Here is a 20,322-nt window from a genome sequence, read left to right on the forward strand (position 1 = left end):
GTGATATCCCTTCATTGTTTTGCCGGTATTACCACTCACACAAGTTGCCGGAGTAAAGTTTTCTCGACTCTTCCTTACGAATTTTACTCAGAGTACCTCAAGGATTGCTTTACCTTGGGATTCTCCTAGGTTTTCTAGCTACGTTATAAGGCTCTTATGCCGGTATCAAAGTGAGATCGTCACCGAGGTGCTCATCAGATCCTTTTTAGCCATAATTTTGGTAACCATAACTCAATGATTCTGAGCCGGTTTTACCGGTGTTAACGTCGTGTTTGATAGCTTAGAAGTCCTACTTACTCTAAAACGAAAAACGACCAGCGAGATGAAGTTTCATTTTAGCTACAACCAACATCAAAGATGTTGTTTTGGGAGCTTTTGCATCTTTCTAACGACTCTCCATAGTGAAAGAATAAGAAAGGAAGGGAACAATCGTTATCGACCAAAACTCGAGACCGCAATTAAAAGAGAGATTTTATCTATAATCATTTCAAGAAGTTTTAGCGCAAAGTATAAAGAACAACCTATAGTTTATATATAAAAAAAAACAATCTATAAATCTCGTCGACTGACTTGTCTAACCAAAAGAGTTTTCCTTTAGCTTCAACTAACACTCAAGGTGATTAAAGAGATTTGGATTTCTCCCTTTTGGCGACTGATTTCAAGGTATCCGAATATGTTAAACGGTCCCCTTAGTCGGCGCCTAAATGTAGTTGTGGAAAATCCTACTACTACATCCAAGGAATCTCAAGAACACACAACTTAAGTAAATAAGCAAAATATGAACATGAACACAAGATACACATGGTTCGGCATGATTACCTACGTCCATGGGGATGAAAGGATGATCTTATTACTTGATTCAAGGTTACAAGATGATGTTTCTTACTAACAAGCTCTCTAGTCACTCTACGAAGCTCTTTAGTGTTCTATCACCCTTATTGAATTACTTTCCCCCTATACTCTTTAAAAATCTCTCAAGATGATACATCCATATTAAAGTGTAAGTCGTGGTACATCTTTCTTGCTGCTCTTCTCGGGTACCATGTGATGTTTTTCCCGACATATCGGCCTAGGTTGGGCGAGATCAGCTCCCGACATTCTTATGTCCGATGTTGATTGATTAGCATGACCCGATGTCGTCCTTTATTACGTCCCGATGTTGTTACCCCCGAGTCCTACTTTGACCAGATTTTTCTTATCCTTCCAACTATGTCATAGCATTTATTAACCTAGCGTCCGACATACGTCTCTTCCATCACATCCGAGCTTCACCTTTACACGTGTCGGATTCACGGGTTCTTCTGATGTATCTTTCCTTGCGCCGAGCCTGGAAAGGATGATTCAGTGCCTCGCATCTTCCTTACTATTGGTACAACTTCGCCTAGGATTGCTCCACCCGGATCTGTGGATTATTTACACCTACAATAATGAATGTACAATAAACCTACACACATTATGTTTTTATTGTATACGTAATTAAATACATTGATCGTAGTGGCCTTAAAATTGTTGGATGTGGTGATAACGCTGTATGATTAGATTCTTACGTAACGTGTCCATGTTTGTGTTGTACAAGGTAGGAAAGTAATTATCTTGGCGATCCAAAAAAGGGACCATACATGTATAGTACTAAACTCAATATTCAACTTATTGTTCTCCATTCTTTTTTTTCTTTTTTTTTTGATATATTAGGCTTCCAATTGGGACTTCCGGCAAGTGTAACGTTCCTTAGTGATTGAGGTAAATGTATGTCTTTTAAAAATATTACTATAATACCTGGCATTTTTGAATCCGGGATTAAATCCTGTTTCAACTCATAAGATTTGACATAGTGATTTGTATATATGTGGGTGTACAAATCCCAGTTCATTTATTATAATTTTTGTGATTGTTTGTGGGGTGCATATAGCTCAAATTAAGTGGTGGCTAGAAAAAAGTAGTTATCACATAGAATTAATGTCATTGTATAAAAGAGCACATGATTTTCACTTTAACAATACATGAGAAATGTAGTTTTAGGGTTATCGATATTATATATGGTTTTGTCATTTTTCCCATAACCCTAGAAGAAACAACCCGAAATGAAATCGGGAATATCAATACTCGAAAATTGAAATATACTTAACGAATAATGAGTGACTACGATCCTTTTGGAAAGTAGCAGAGGGCTCTCTCTCTTGCGAAAAGTCAAACACCTAGTCAAAATTAGTCAACCCAAATTCGTTCTCAATTATTTTGATCTGATCTGTTTTTAATTTGTTCAATCATCAGCTTTTAATTCTTGTCTGAATCTTTCTGTATGATAACTCGTTTTGGTTTTTGAATTTATTGTAAAATTCTCCCTGTTTTTGATACCCTAGTTTTTATTTTTCTTTTTCTCCCTTTCTTCGTGTCGATCTCTGGTTCTAATTGATCTGTTTTTCCCTTTAATTGCAGATTAATCTTCTCCTTTATATGTTGCCACGCATGGTGTTGCAGTATTGTCCCATCAATTATCTGGGTTTCTCAATGGTTGGCAGTATCAAAGTTGGCATCTTAAAAAGTTGGTCTTATCTAACATTGGTGTGTACCTTATTCATCTTTATCTTGTCGATCCATCGTTATCTGTTTGGGAATCATTGTTTTGGTTTTAACAAGCTGCTACCTTTATCGACCTCCGCTTCTGATGTTATCTTAATTTTTTTTAGAAGCTTTGATTCCTACAACTTTTTATCTGTTCTTCCAATTTCTTAAACCTTTAACCCATACTTATCCCTTTTACCTCTTGCGACCTCCTTCATGTTTTGTTTATAAAACCCACCTCACAACCTTCTTCTTTCTTCATACCCTCTTCTATTTTGTTATCATCTTCTTTCTCTTTATTTTCATGGCTCGTCCTTTTTTGAATAATATTGCCCACCAAATGGAAAGTGTTTCTATCAGTGAAGAGCCTAGGAGAAGAGTGATTATGCATTCTAACACTGCTATCTTAGCAGGAATTAGGGATTGGCAGTTTAGTCTTGCTGGTAAGCTTTATGCTCTGGGGGTTATGTCTTGGCAGGATGCTGAACGTGCAGCTAAATTTATTTGGCCTCATCTTCGAAGACACAATCAATGGTTTGTCCAGGTGCGTGGTTTAGAACCAAATATATTTGTTATCAAGTTTAAAATTTCAGAAGATAAAGATGCAATTTTATTTGGTGGAGCTTGGAACCTTGATGGTCATTTGATTGTTTTAAAGGATTGGAATACCACTATGGATTATCATCTACTGGATTTTTCGGTTTCTCCTTTTTGGTTAGAGTATAAATATCTTTTATCTGAATTCACATATGCTGATATTCTTCGAATGTTTGGTAATATTGTTGGGGAAGTTAGAGTTATAGAACCAGATGGTGTGAACCCTCCTACATCCTCTAAGTATAGAGCTCTTATTCTCATTAATGTTAACACTCCCCTTATTAATGGTATAACTACTGCTAATGCTGCTGGTGTAACTAGGTGGATTGGTTTTTTTTATGAGAAACAGTCATATCGTCTTTGTCCTGAATGTAAAGTTCCTAATCATGAAGAGATTGACTGTGCTAATATGACTCATACCCGTCATGAGATGGAAGAAATTGTTCGTGGTTTTGGTTTTGTAGAGCCCATTTTGCCTCCTCAAAGGAATCCTGAGCAAGAAGCACAACTCTTTCTACAGCATGGATCTCAGAGGCGTGATAGACTACGACAACCTATTGAACAACAGCCTAGACCCTTTGATGGTATGCGCCTTTCAATCTTCTCGGCCAATGATTCAGGTTCTGGTGCTTCCTCTTCATATCACAATCAAGCTCAGCCCTCTTCTTCTTTGAGACCATCTTATACTATGACTAGTGACGGTGCTAGTACTAGTGGTGTTAAGAAAAGATATCGTCGTACACCTATTTTGGTTATAACTTCTGAGCCGCATATTCCTGATGTTGATTTGGATGACAATGTGGTTACTTCTCAAGTGGATGATACTGTCTCTGTTGAAGATGATACCACTGCTTCAGCCACAGATAATGTTTGGGACATTGCTGCAGCCTCTGCTTATAATGCACAGAATCATACTGATGCATGGCAACAGGTGATTGTCAAAACTTATCCTTCTTTATTCATTTTTGCTTTATTTTTTCTTTTGTTGTTTTCTTGCAGTTTTTTTTTTGAATTTCTCTGTTATTACCGTCATGAAAATACTTTCCTGGAACTGTCAAGGTATAGGTAACCCTCATACCCGTGATTATCTTCATTTCTGTTTGACCAACAATGACCCAGATATTTTTTTCTTGTGTGAAACCAAAGCTCAGTCTAATAATATGAGATTTTATCTTTCTAAAACTAAATATCCTCATTACTGGTTTCATCCCTCTTTGGGTCTCTTTGGAGGTATCTCTCTTGGCTGGAAAAATGGAATTGATATTGAAATCATGCATACAACCTATAAAACTATCCATGCTATTGTCTATACTCATGATAATAATATGGATTTCTTGATAACCTTCATGTATGGTGCTCATGATGATACATAAAATGCTAACCAGTGGCAATATCTCATTAATATGCATTTGTTTGTTGATCTTCCTTGGGTTCTTCTAGGTGATTTAAACTTCACCATGCATGACTCCGAAACACATAGCTCTAGTGTTACTCATCCTCATCATGCTAGACATGTTAGAAATTTTGTTCAGCAACTAGGTCTCATTGACTTAGGTTACTCAGGAGCTGACACAACTTGGTCAAATCATCGTAGTGGAGATGATCATGTCTCTGCTCGTCTATATAGAGCTTTAGTGAATAATCGCTGGATCAACCACTACACAAATGCACATATTCAACATTTAGTACCTGTTGCTTCGGATCACATCCCGATTTTGCTACATACAGTTCCTTCTGCTACAAAACATTGTCCTTTTAAACTCTACAAGTGTTGGTTTAAAATGGATTCTTGTACTGATACTATTGCACGCAGCTGGCAGCAACGATTTTCGGGGTCTCCTTCGTTTCAGTTTTCTAGTAAATTAAAACTAACCATAAATCAGCTGCAGATATGGAAACGACTTTCTTTTGGCAACATCGAGAATAACCTTCAAAATATTCAGAAGCAGCTACAATTTTTCTATGACCGCAATTTGCCTTCTTCTCATCCTCAAGTTAAGCATCTAAGCTCTTCCTTGCAGCAATGGCTTTTGATTCAAAAAGAGTTCTTCATGCAAAAAGCAGGTGATAAAGTTCTTGAAGCAGATAGAAACACTTCTTATTTTCACTCGATAGTCAATTACTATAAGAGAAGGTCAACTATCAATTCTATCCAGGGTCCCTTGGGCATTTGGTTTGATAGCAGAAGTGATATTGAAGTTATATTTACTAACCATTTTAAGAATATTGCTACTTCCTCTAAGCCTCAGATTAATAACGAGATTCTGCATCTTTTTCAACCTTGTGTTTCAAAAATACAGAACAATTGCCTTATCCAGGTGCCTCATGCTCAAGAAATAAAGGATGTGGTATTTCAAATCAAGCCTTGGGCTTCTTCGGGTAATGATGGGTTCCAAGCTGGATTTTATCATCATTGTTGGGATGTTGTTGGCACTGAGGTGATCTCCATGGTTCAATACTTTTTCACTCATAAACATATGCTCAAAGCCATCAATCATACATATCAGGTTGTAATCCCTAAAATTTCAAACCCAAAAACACCTGCTGATTACAGACCCATAAGTCTGTGCAATGTTAGCTATAAAATTATTTCTAAAATTTTAGCTAACCGTCTTAAACCCCTTCTTCCTGATATTATCTCCCCTACTCAAACTGCCTTTGTTGCAGGAAGACATATCCATGACAATATCATTATTTCTCATGAGATTTTGTTTAGTATGAAACGTAAAAAGATTAAGAAGGCTTTGGTTGGTTTGAAATTAGACATGTCGAAAGCTTTCGACAGGGTTGAATGGTCATTTCTGCTTTCCATCTTTCGGCAATTGGGTTGTCATAATGATTTGATTAGTTTAATAGAGCAGTGTATTTCTACTTCAAATATTTCCATTCTTATCAATGGCAGTCCTTCTTCAACTTTTTCTCCGACTCGAGGTATTCGTCAAGGAGACCCGTTGTCTCCTTTTTTATTTCTTTTTGTCATGGAAGCTTTTTCTAGACTTTTGCAGCTTAATGTGGACTCTAATTGTCTTTCAGGGATTAGAATTAATCATCACTGCCCTTTAATTAATCATCTGTTCTTCGCGGATGATTGTTTGTTATTAATTGAAGCTGATTCTACTCAAATGCAGCAGCTTCAACACTTGCTTCATATATTTGGACAAGCTTCAGGTCAGGTGATAAATATGCAGAAATCAACCTTATTTTTTGGCAAGCACACTTTTAATGCTCATAAGTCTAATATCACTGGTATTCTTGGTATGAAAGTTATGGGACTTGGCGAAAAATACTTGGGTATACCTCTTCTGCTGCATAGATCCATACATAAGAACTGTCAGGGTGTTATTGATAACATGAATAATAGATTGCAGGGCTGGCAGAGAAAAATTGTGAATCAAGCAGGAATAACTACTCAGGTTAATTCTGTTCTAAGCTCTATGGGTATGTATCAAATGCAGGTTTTCAAACTACCTGAAGCAACTCTTCAACAAATGGAAAGAATTCAGAGAAGCTATTGGTGGAACAGTTACATCAAGCCACGTTCTCAAAAGTACATTTCTTGGAGAAAGGTATGTTTACCTAAAAGGCTAGGTGGTTTAGGACTTAAAAATTTATGCAACTATAACTTAGCTTTTCTTGCGAAACTAGCTTGGCAAGTTACATAACCAAGATGCTTTATGGGCGAAGTTTTGAAAGGTAAACATTTTCCTCATCATGACCTGCGTTTCTTCCCTCCACCGGTTAACTTAAATTCAAGTTGGATTTGGCAAAGTATCTCTATTGGGCTCGAGATTGTGTTGAAAAATGCTAAATGGCAAGTTGGTAATGGAGCTCATATCAACATCTGGACTTCTAACTGGATTCCTTCTCTGAATTCTGCTTTACAGGACTGGGGTGATTTGAATACTTCTAACTATCAGTTGGTTTCTGATCTTATAGATACTGATACTGAACAGTGGAATGTGTCGCTTCTTCGCCTTCTCTTTACAGCTGATCAGGTGAACTCCATTTTAACCATTCCCATTCAGTTAGATCAAGAGGATAAATTAATCTGGCCCTTTACAACCACTGGTATTTTACTACTGCCTCAACTTATAAGGTGTTGTGTGATAAATATCCTAACAGATAACTCCATGGGTTTCTCAACATTTTTGGTTATCTTTTTGGAAGTTGAAAGTACCTTACAAGTTTCAGATTTTCCTGTGGAGAGCTATTCACAATGTTGTTCCAGTCAAAGCAAGAATTTTCACCCATGTGCATAATGCTGATTTACACTGTGTACTTTGCAACCACAATCAAATGGAAGATCTGGACCATCTATTACTTCATTGCCCTTTCTCTAGGGCAATATGGCAGTATTTTTTACCTCATCAGTTTCACTTCATTTTGCAGCACTCTTCTCTCTTATCTTGGATTCAGACTTGGCAACTCAAAGACTCCATCATCAACATCAGAAGTCCCCTGAGATTGTTCACTTAGCTGTGTGCATCATGCATTTCATATGGAAGCTTCGATGTAGTGTTGTTTTTAACAATACCACTCCCAACCATAACTCTGTAGTCCATCAGGTCACTTCATACATTCTCCAGCATCATCTAGGAAACACTCCTGCTAACTACAATCATCATAATGTTCATAATAAGCTTTTACATCATAAATGGGAACCTCCTCCTTTGCAGTACCTAAAAATTAATATCGATGCTTCTTATAATTCTAGTTCTTTGTTAACTGGTATTGGAATTATAATTCGGAACTCTACAGGGGATATGTCATGGGAAGGGGAGCCTTGAGAAGAGCTAGTAATGCTCAACAGGACGAAGCATGGGCAATGTTGGAGGCTATGCAACTGGCAGATTCAAATGGTTGGTCTCATGTGATTTTTGAATCTGATAATCTGGGAATTTGTTCTTTTCTTCAACAACAATCTTCTCTTTGGCACTGGCAGAGTATGCCTCTTATGCGAAAATGTGTAAACATATGTAATATTAATCCTGGTTGGTCTTGTAGTTTTGTGTATAGGTCTGGTAATAAAGCTGCAGATGCAATAGCGAAGGCAGTTTATAAACACAATCTATGTGGGGATTGGTGGTTTCATCCACCTCCTTTGTTAATTCCCTACATAAATTGTGATGTATCAATTACTCATGTTTAATATAAGTTCTTTCCTTGGTTAAAAAAAAAATGAGTGACTCGGGAGTTGTGCCAAAGGAGACTGATATGAATGAAGCTGCCGGCTGGAGATCTTCTGTTCACAAATTTTGCATGTACCTTTATCCCAGCCTATCAAAAAGTGACACATGTTATCAGCTTAACAGTAAGCTAACGACGTTTAAGCCTTAAATATTAAAAAAAAATATATGAAAACAATCTGACATCTTCGACTGTCTCACTGTAAAACTGATGATTAGAATTCTAAACCTTACTTTCCCATGGATATTAAATTTATTTTTTGTATGACTTATGGAACCCGATTTTGTATTTCTATCCAATATGAAAAAAAATAAAAACAATTCTAGGGTTTTTATTGTTATTTTAAAACCCGAAACCAAAATCCAAATTACATGGAAAAACTATTAGTTTATTCATGCTAAATTATATTTTATGAATTGCGGTGAGAATATGTAGTAAAGAAGGAAAAATAAAACGGCAAGGAGACGAACAAGTTTCAGAAGATGAAGAAGAAGCTGGGTCTTTTTTATTTTATATATTTCGTGTTTTTGAGTTTATTGTTGAGATTATTATCCAGCTGGAATACGTTTATTGTTGAGATGAAGATGAAGAAGAAGCTCTTCCTCAGTGCTCGACTTTGAAATTGTTTCCTGCTTCCTGGCACTCCAAGAAATTAGGTTACCCCCAAGATAGATGCAGTAACCACTAGTGAACCTGCGATCATCCAAACTACCTGCCCAATCGGCATCCGAGTAAGCATGAAGAATATAATCTTTATTAGGCATGAAAAACAAACCATAGTCAATTGTTTGCTTCAGATATCTTAAGATACGTTTTACCAGTTCCCAGTGTTCGACATACGGCTCATGCATATACTGACATGCCTTGTTAACAGCCATAGAAATATCAGGTATTGTGATATGCAACTACTGCAATGTTCCTACAACACTTCTGTAAAGTGTAAAGTCCAGAAACTTTTCAGTCCCTATTTTTGAAGCTTCATATTGGATGCTAGAGGAGTGCAAATTGGTTTGATGCCATCTAGCTTTGTTCGACACAGCAAATCAGCAATGTATTTCCGTTGTGTGAGTACCAAATTTTGACCTTGTTTAAGCACCTCCACTCCCAGGAAAAGGGACAATTCACCCATGTCTTTGACTGCAAAGGCATTACCCAGATCAGTAATCAGTTTATCAATCAGTTTAGAGTCAGAACCTGTCACAATTATATCATCAACATAAATCAAGACATATGTGATAGAACTGCCAGTTTTATGCACAAACAATGATGAATCTGCTATCGATGTCGTGAACCCGAGCTGAATAAGATGGTTGTTGTAATGAGAAAACCAAGCGTGTGGTGCCTGTTTAAGTCCATACAAAGACTTATGCAATTTTCACACGTGATTAGCAAAATTTGGATCAACATAGTCGGCGGGTTGCTTCATGTACACTTCCTCCTCTAACACACCATGTAGAAATGCACTTTCCACATCTAGTTGACGCAATGGACATTGATTCAAGACAGCAATTGAAAGAACTAGTCGTATGGTACACGACTTGATCACCGGAGAAAATGTTTCACCATAGTCTATGCCTTCTTTTTGGTTAAACCATTTTGTTACCAGACGAGCCTTGTAACGCTCTATAGTTCCATCAGGATTTTGCTTTACCCGATACACCCATTTTGAACCTACGACATTCATCCCATCTTCATACTTAACCAGAGAGTATGTTCCATTATGTATCAAGGCATTTATCTGAACATCCATAGCATCTCTCCAATGTGGAATTTTACAGGCCTTGGAGTAGCATGTAGGTTCCATAAAGTCTTCATCCTACAATGGATGCTTGGTAGTTGTAAGACACAATTTATGAATTGGCTTTGTTATGCCATCCTTTGCTCGTGTTACCATAGTACGACCTGGAAGATGTTCAGGTTGTAATGTTTGCACTTCGGATGACAGAACATGTGAGGGTACCACTGCTGACGAATTGGATGAATGCATTGGTGAATTATCTGGAGCAGGTGTTGGTGAGTTGGGCTGCAACAATACTGGTTTTGTAGGTTGTTGTAGTTGCAAAGGCACCGGCTGTGCTGGCCTGAAAAGTGGTGAACCAAGAAGTTTCAAGCTGGAATAATGAGTTTGCTGACAAGACTCAGGAGCTGACTGTTGAAGAGGAGATAATGGAAACGAGCTCTCTTCAAATCTCACATGTATTGAGATATACTGTCGGTTTGTTGGTTGGTGAAGGCAGACATAACCTTTGTGAGCTGCACTGTAGCCTATAAAAATGCAAGCTAGAGATTTAGGCTCTAATTTATTGGAATTGTATGGGCGAAGGCAAGGATAAGCTAGACAACCAAAGACACGTAAAAAAGAGTAACCAGGTTGTTTATTAAATAATAGCTCAAGAGGAGTTTTTGTCTCGGAAGTAGATTTGGGAAACCTATTAATAAGATAACAGGCAGTAGTACATGCTTCGGACCAAAAATATTTTGGCAGATGTGCATGAAACAAAAGTGCAAGACCACTCTTAGTTACGTGCCTAATGCGACGCTCTGCTAGACCATTCTGTGTTGAGGTATGTGGGCATGAGAATCTATGCTGAATACCTGAATTGTTGAGATATGAAGTGAACTTTTTGTACTCAAGAGCATTATCAGACTAAAAAATCTTAATCTTATGACCAGTTAAGTTTTCAATTTGTTTGTGAAACTGAGTAAAGATATTTAAAGCATCAGAACGTTGCACCAAAGGAAAAACCCATGTATAATGAGAAAAGACATCCATTAACAGCATGTAATAACGAAATCCATTTCTAGAAATTTATGGATAAACCCAAATATCAAAAATAATCAAACTTAACGGTTTATCAAAAGTTGTAGTGTTGAGAGAAAATGGAAGTTTCTTGCTCTTGCTAATATGACAAGAGTGACAGAAATCAAACTTCTTATTTAAAACAGGAAGGGAAAAATTGCTGATTATTTTTGAAACCGCGCTAAGAATTGGATTCCCAAGGCGCTGGGGCCAAACAGGTAGACTGGCAGAAAGATATGACTTTGGAGATATTGATTGGTTTATGTCACCTACACCATCGAATATGTATATCCCATTCTCATTCCTCCCCTTTAGCAGTGTTGCTCCCGTGCATTTGTCCTTCACAACAAGAAGTTGGTGTGAAACTCGAAGTAAATATGATTATCTTTACAAAATTGGTAAACTGAGAGAAGATTTGTTTTTATCTTTGGTACATGATATACGTTATTTAAATGAAAGCAACGCGTATTGTAAGTAAACGTAGCGTTACCAATATGCGCAATTTGTAGAGCATTACAATTACCAACCCTAACTTGATATGTTCCTTCATACTCATGAGGAAGGCATAAGTTCTAGACATCAGCAGTTACATGGTGAGTAGCACCAGTATCAGTCACCCACTCATTTTCAGCTGGACCTCCAGGTAAGGCAATATAGGTTGCAAGTGCTCTGTTCTGGTTTGTGTTGGCTTTTTCATAGCGAAACCAACAGCGATCTGCTGTGTGATTTCGTTTCATGCAAATCTGACAGAGTAGTTCTTCCTGAGTAAAATTCCTCTGTGGTTATTGAGGACGACGATTTTTATTGTTGTTTTGTGGATACAATCCTCTGGGTTGATTATTGGACCTTCTAGGTTCATTCCTGCTTGACGAAGCTATGTTGGATGTAACAATATTTGCAATGGGCTGCTGGATTTGTGCTAGTTGTTGTTCGAGTCTCATCTCAAAAGTGAGAAGATGAGCAGTAAACGTCTGTATATCCAGTTCTTTAATGGTGCTTAATGCAGTCACGATTGGATCATCAGACTGATTCAATCCATTGCTAATGGATTGTTTCATCTCATCAGCAGTCACTATATATCCTGATGCTGCAAGTTGATCAAATAAACTCTTAGCTTCATTCAAATAATCTTTCAAAGTCTTATTACCTTTGTTCATGCGATGAAGTTGTTTCTTGAGAATCATCTGATGAGCCTTGATTTTCGGTGCAAACTCCGTCTCCAAAGTAACCCATATTTTCTTGGTTGTTTCAAGTCCTGCAACCTTGCCAAGAACTTCTCGGGTTAAAGTAGAATTCAGCCATCCTACTAGCATAGAATCCTGAGCTTCATATTCAGTAAATTCTGGGTTTATATCTTCACATTCAGGAAGATTTCTAGGTGGTTTTTCTTTGGTTCCATCAATGAAACCTGTGAGACCATATCCTTTTAGGATAGGCTTAAACTGAGTTTTCCAAAGTAACTGGTTTGTTTCTGTATATTTCAAAGTGACGAGATGATGAATTTGTATTTGACGAAGGTTGTTGGTATTTGACGCCATTGTAGGTGTTTAGGGTTTTTTTTTGTTTTTTTCTCTTTTATTGTTGGGTTTTTTTTTTTTGATAGTTACGGAAACGTATGATGGATCGAAAGGCTGATACCAAGCTAGAATACGTTTTTGGGTAGAATATCTTCCACAAAGATGTGGAGATTGAGATCTTCTATTTATATCATAAGGTGAGAACATTATTCAAAACTGTAAAACAGAAATACATTGAAGATCCTAGATATTAGTCGGAGATGTTTATTGAAGACCAGACTTAGTTTTGGTTTGTTGAACAACTTCCTGAGTTTGTGGAGATAGTTGAGAGTCTCCTGTGAGTAACTGATGACTTGCGCTGACATATCCCATTAATGGAGTGAAATATAATCAAATTAAGATATTAAAGAAATATACACATGTCACATTTTAAGAGGCCGGGACAGAGGTACAGGTATATTTAGGTACAGAGGATCCGCGTGAGATAAGCATTCTACATCTGCTTCTTTCAATCAAGTTTATGATCAATTAAATGTAGCAAGTAATAAAAATGATAATCAGAATGGTGCTGTAATTCGACCTAATTCTCAATTGGTCAGTCTTTTGATGATAAAATCAAACAGAATTTGTCCCCATGGGAGAAATGGATTGATGAGGTATTTATGAACTACTTAAATGATGATACTGATTGGGATCGTGCTGATGTTACTAGTAATCTAGAGGGGAACCGGGTGAATGATAGTATTCCTACTCTTGATTTGAATTCTGCTACAAGACGGAGATTATCTGACCCATGGAAGTACTGTCTAATAGGTAAAGTCATGAATAAAACTGTGGGATTTAGATATATTCAAGAGAAAACAAATTCTATGTGGAAACCCTTTAAGCAAATCAAAATCCTAGATTTGGGGAAAGACTTTTTTTTTCAAGTTCTCTGATGTGAGAGATCTTAAGAAAGTATTGCTAGAGGGTCCGTGGTTTATTAATGGACACCATTTAGCGTTGATCAAATGGTATCCAGGTTTTAAACCGTCAGAGGCCGTGTTCTCTAAAATCATTACATGGATTCTCCTTCCAGATATTCCTTTGGAGTATTTCGATAAAGAAATTTTATTTCAAATTGGGAATAAAATTGGTAAAGCTGTGAAGATTGATGTGGTTACATAGGGCTTATCTAGAGGCAGATTTGCGAGAATTTGTGTTGAAATTGATTTGATGAAGCCACTAATTCCTGCAATCAGGATTGTAAATGTTGTCCAACTAATCACGTGTGAAGGAATTACTTCAATCTGTTTCTCTTGTGGAAGAGCTAATCACAGAGCTTCCGAATGCCCTTTTTCTGCAACATAAAAACCAGAGGAAGTAGAGAAAATATTTTTTGCAACAACATTCCAAGAAGACTGACAAAGTCGAATCTTCTGATGATTTTTGGTCCATGGATGACTGTTGAGAGCCGGAGACATCGTCGGAATCATAGTGACGGTTTGGTCAATCTCGGAAGTGGAAAAAATCCAAGTCCGTCACGATATCGACATGATTTTTGAAACCGGCATAGTCATAGTGGGGTTCCCCTAGATGGTTCTAGGAAAGAAGCATACCCAAAATGGATGGCAACCACTATTCTCAATCTGGCCGAGTTAGAAATGTGGATGATGACCTCGATCAAAATTAATTGGGTCAAGTTCTATGAATTAATTGGCCGAGTTAGAAATGTGGATGATGGACCTCGACCAAAATTGGTGAGCAATCGTCACCGAAATACAAAGTTTTGGTTTTTCTAACCGGTCCAGACCACTTTTGATTCAAATTATACAGAAGGACAGCTGATTTGGTCCGTCTAGGTTTGGTAAGTTTGAATTGTTTTTTCCAAGTTTACCCATCCAGCAGAGTTAGTAGTCAAACCATAGTTAGGTTTTATATTTAGGTTAGGAGGTTAGGAGAAACAGGTGGGTTTAAGAAACTGATTGGGATATGGGTAGTCTATAGGGAAGAGACGGGTTTTCTCTCTATCATAAGTACTTCATCTAGGTTAAACACCATTCGGAGCAGAAGTTGATGGAGAAGCTGTAATTCAATTATTTATTCCAGACCCTAATTATGCAGTACAGGTATGACTGTGTTAATGTTTTTGAAACCAGAATTCATGATTCTGTTTGTATATTGTAAATTAAGCTATGAAAGACGAAAACACTAATGATTAATTGCTCAAACCCAATTAGATTATAAATTCCTGTAGTATGAATTTTATTTTGAGAACTAGATAATTAAATGGATACAATCAATCTGCATTTTTACTAACGTGGTTATATGCTAAAATCATTAGTGGCAGTTCATCTTCTCTTTCGCTCTTCTGTAATATTAATAGTGTAATGATTACATATCTTAAGTGATTTTTTCACTTCAATCTTAGAATTAGTTCTTGACATCCAGGTGAAACAGGAAATACTAGTGCCTATCATACAGCACTTCCGACATGTGTGCATAGGGTTTCAGACAGTCATTAAAAAAATGGGTATATCTATAAAATTGTTGCATAAAATAAGTTGGCTACCTCTCTAACAAGGTCGCACAAAATACACTGGGTACCCCTCTAACAAGGCTGCATAAATTACAATGGGTATCTTATTTTTCAGGGTAAATAATGATGGGTAACTAACAACAGGATCAAACATGTTTTTGATTTTCTCGGGTGTTACGTGTAAGAAAGTGCATCGGTTTTGTTTATGCAGGAAACTCCTTTAACGCCTGGAGTTCCAATGTATAGGTTGAACTTTAATCCCTTTCTAGAAAGATTGGAGGAGAAAAACAATTGATAACCATGTTATTTTATGTTTTCTTTTGCATGAAACTGTGGATTTTGTTTTAACTTATTTATGGATTACGGATGAACTGGAATTCTCATTCTAGTTTTAATCTTCTGTTATGCTAATGTAGGATTTGTTGTTGAGGGTGACGAATTATAACAAATGGCCAATCAGTAGATGATAATACATTTGTTCTTACGGGAAGGCATGTTTGGTACATGTGATTTAGCTATTCCCAGTGTTGATAGTGAACTCATCACTGTTGGTAGTGAGTGAACTCGTTATCTATTTTCTATCCACCCATTGGTTTTCCGGCATTTGCTACGAGTCATGTACATACATAAGGTGGTGTTGTGAGATTTTGTAATAAACAAGCACGATATGTTAAATTGAAACTGACCACTGTATGAACGTAGGGCACCTTTGGAACTAAAAGATTTTGTAAAATACATTTGCTTCATAAGAAATGAAATTCAGAGGATGCACCTCGGATTGAGTAAATGCACTTATGTATGTGAGTTGGAAAGAATTCAAGGTGGTCCAGGTAGGCCTAGCACCACGGGAAATGGTATCATTGTTCAGATCTGCTATAATATTCATGGTAAAAGGTAAAGTAAATTTAGTTTCATAACATACTATGTCAACTTTCTGCTTTTTTTAGACAAATAAAAGTTGATACTATGGCCTTTTCATGCACAATGCTGGATATTTGAACGCATCCGCGTTTTCCGGCCTAATAAACAGAGACCTTATTGCTTCCCACTACACTTTCATCGGTTGGAACGGGGTAGGACTGACAGCATGCACCATAATTATGAAAGGACCTGGCATGTTTTAAATAGTTACGACGGAAAAGATGTAAACTATACAACAGTTACATTTATGTCATACGAGAACTTTGAACTTTGATAAATACCCTTATGTACATGCATATTATTGATTTAGACACGGGTACTGCAAGCACAATCCTAACGGAAGTGAAACCTAAACAATTTACCCGATTTTTTTTTATACTACAGACTGTTGTGCTTAAGATTAGCTACTTCCTAAACACCCCAAGATCTTCACAGGGAAAACAGAAAACTAGTGTGGAATTTAAACAAGAACACAAAAAATTATAGTGGTTCGGCAATGTGCCTACTCCACTGCAGCAAATATACTTCTTATTGAAACTTAGAGAATAGACAAACGGTTTCTTCACACACCTCTAACAATTCAGATTAGGATACAATAACCAAAGAGTTATCACTCTTATTTATAGGCCTAGGAATAATCTAGAATTGCCTAGAAATAGAAGTCTTAAATAGGGAACTAATTACTAATGTAATTTAGAAATCAGATTCCTAAAATACTTGAGGAGGTGCAAACTGATTTAGGGAAATCAATTTGATTTTTCCTAAAACAGGGTGTTTCCTAAGTCGAGCCAATAACTAACAATGCCCCACCTTGGCAAGATTTCTAGGATAACTTGACTATTCTCTAATTTCTCCACCTTGGCATGAAATATGACATTCCATTTCCTTCAAACTTTTGCTGCTTTCACTCACCCTTAGATGCTTCGCTTCTTCACTCATCATAAAGATGCTTCACTCCCTTTTTGGGCTTCACATGTGCTTGGCAGCACCACTACACCCTTAAGGTGTCTTCAAATATGCACAATGCTGATCAAGTTTAGACAATGTCTAAACTTTTCACATGTCACCACTTTGGTGAGCATATCTGCTGGATTGTTGGCGGTTCCAATCTTTTCCAGCAAAATTTCACCTTCTTCAACAATTTCCCGTACTTTATGATATCGTACATTGATGTGCTTTGTTCGAGCGTGATAAACTTGGTTCTTATCTATGTGTATCACACTTTGACTGTCACAATACACTCTTACTTGCTCTTGCTGAATTCCCAACTCCTCAAACAAACCTTTCATCCAAACGGCTTCCCTTATACCTTCTACAACAGCCATATATTCATCTTCGGTTGTCGATAATGCTATTGTTGGTTGTAAGATTGACCTCCAACTTATCTGTCCACTTGCAACTGTAAAAACATACCCAGTGGTGGACCGAAACTTGTCTAAATCACCAGCGTAATCAGAATCACAATATTCGACTATTTTGCAACCATTTCTCTCATTCCGTGAGAACTTCAATCCAACATCTATGGTACCTTTAATATACCGCAGAATCCACTTCACAGCCTGCCAGTGTTCCTTCCATGGATTATGCATATATCTACTAACCACAGTAACGACTTGTGAAATATCAGGCCTAGTGCATACCATAGCATACATAAGGATCCCAACAACACTTGCATACGGTATTTCAGCCATTAACCTCTGCTCCTTCACTGTTTTTGGTGACTTTTCAACATTCAATTTAAAGTGTAGAGCCATAGGTTGTGCTACCGGTTTAGAGTTGGCTCCTAAACCAAAACGCTTCAATACCTTTTTCAAATAAAACTTTTGAGAGAGAGAAATAGTGTCATATTTCCTATGTCTCTCAAATTCCATGCCCAAAATTTTCCTTGCTTCACCGAGATCTTTCATCTCAAATTCACTACTCAACTGATTTTCAGTCTTTGAATCTCCACCTTACTCTTATGCACAATAAGCATGTCATCTACTTATAAAATTAAGTAGATAAATGATTCATCTTTGAGAAGTTTGAAGTACACACAAGAGTCATAGTTGCTGCTTGTGTACTTTTGTGTCTTCATAAACTTGTCGAATTGTTTGTACCACTGCGTTGGAGACTGCTTCAAGCCATACAACGATCTCTTCAAGTTACATACCCAATCTTCTTTACCTTCTACTTCAAACCTCTCTGGTTTCTTCATATAAATCGTCTCCTCCGAGTCACCATGTAAGAAAGCAGTTTTCACATCGAGTTGTACAAGCTCAAGATCAAACTGCACCACCAAAGCAAGTAATATTCTAATGGAAGTATGCTTCACCACTGGAGAAAAAACTTCGTTATAGTCAATCCATTCCCTTTGCGCGTAGCCCTTATCTACCAACCTTGCTTTGTATCTTACATTTCTTGCACTTGGAGATCCTTTCTTCTTTGCATATACCCACTTGCATCCAATTTCCTTTTCTCCTTTAGGTAGCTCCACCATCTCCCAAATTCCATTCTTGTCAAGAGAATCCATCTCTTCACTCATGGCTTTCTCCCGCTCCACCTTTTCAACTGTCTTTACAACTTGTTTATAAGTGGAAGGAATTTCTTCTTCTACAATCGGTAATGCATATGCAACAATATCCGGAAACCATTCTGGTTGGCGAGTATTTCTCTTTTGTTTCCTATGAGCAATACTATCATAATATGTAGCGTCTTCCGGTACTTCAGGTCACGTTTCTTCTACTTGTACCTCTTTTTCTGGTTCTTAGGTTGAACCATCAGTTGTCCCCAATTCTAAGTCTTCATCAGAACCTTCATCTTCCAAATTCTCGTCTATGTGAACAGACTTTGCTGGTTTTTCATTTGGTTCAAACACCGCTATTTGCCGACTTTCTACTTATATTTCAGATGATTCATTATTCCACATTGCAGTCTCATTAAAGATAACATCCCTACTTACCACTACTTTTTTTTATTCGGGACACCATAACTTGTATCCTTTTACTCCTGATTGGAAACCTACGAAATAGCTTTCTTGGCTCTAGGATTAAGTTTTCCTTCCCTCACATGGTAATAAGCGGGACAACCAAATACATGTAACATATCATAATCTGAAACTGGTTTACCATACCATACTTTCATCGGTGTTTGACCTTCTAGTCTCGTTGTTGGCAACCGATTCACTAGGTGACACGCATATTCCACAGCTGCAACCCAAAATTGTTTGCCTAATCCAGCATTAGACAACATACATCGTACTTTCTCCATTAATGTACGATTCATGCGCTCCGCCACCCCGTTCTGTTGTGGAGTCTCCCTTACTGTGAAATGACGCTCAATGCCTTCATCTTCACAGATTCGCAGGAGAGGATTAGACTTGTACTCACCACCATTGTCTGATCTTAAGGCCTTCACTTTCCTGCTGGTCTTTATCTGGATCTTCTTCTTCCAATTCAAAAATATTCCCAAAACTTCATCCTTTCTATTCATGGTGTACACCCATACTCTTCTAGTGAAGTCATCTATAAAGGAGACAAAATATCTTCTACCTCTCAAGGATGCAGTCCTTGAAGGTCCCAATACATCTGTATGAACATAGTATAGAATTCCCTTGGTGGTGCTTTTACCGGTCATGAATTTCGTTCTAGTTTTCTTCCCCTTCAAACAATGTTCACAAAATCCCAACTTGCTGCATGATTTTGTGCCTTTCAACAATCCTTGCGAAGTCAGCTTTTACAAAGACTTTTCTCCGGTATTCCCTGAACGCATATGCCATAGTTTGGTAGTGTCCGACTCAACACTATCCAATACTGCTGCAATTCCTTCACTTGCACTTGTGTTTCCTTGCATAAAATACAAGTTTCCATGTTTCATACCTTTCATAACAACTATCCCATTGGAATATACCTTCAAAACTCCACCTTTCAATGTCATCTTGAATCCTCGGGAGTCAAATTCACCTACTGAGATCAAAGTTTTCTTCAATTTCAGTACATAACGAACATCTTCAAGTTCTTGAACAATTCCATCATTCATCTTCAAACGAATCTTCCCAATCCCTTCAACTTTACAGGTATTATTGTTACCCATAAATATTCTTGGTCCATCAAAATTTTCAAACTTAACGAACCAATCCTTCGTATGACACATATGGTAGGAAGCTGCAGAATCCATAATCCACTCAGTTGTATCTGCCACTAGTGCGGATTCATGAACAATCATCGAGAACTTGTCATATC

General features: G+C 37.3%; 1 long non-coding RNA gene across 1 annotated transcript; it reads left to right on the plus strand.

Moving 5' to 3' along the window:
• The first annotated feature begins 13,170 nt into the window (after positions 1-13,170).
• Positions 13,171-16,098, plus strand: LOC113273899. The gene is made up of 2 exons (XR_003322659.1): positions 13,171-14,771; positions 15,598-16,098. It is a non-coding gene; the product is annotated as an uncharacterized LOC113273899 (long non-coding RNA).
• The last annotated feature ends 4,224 nt before the right edge of the window (positions 16,099-20,322 follow it).

Source organism: Papaver somniferum, chromosome 4, assembly GCF_003573695.1.
Source record: "Papaver somniferum cultivar HN1 chromosome 4, ASM357369v1, whole genome shotgun sequence".
Classification (NCBI taxonomy): domain Eukaryota; kingdom Viridiplantae; phylum Streptophyta; class Magnoliopsida; order Ranunculales; family Papaveraceae; genus Papaver; species Papaver somniferum.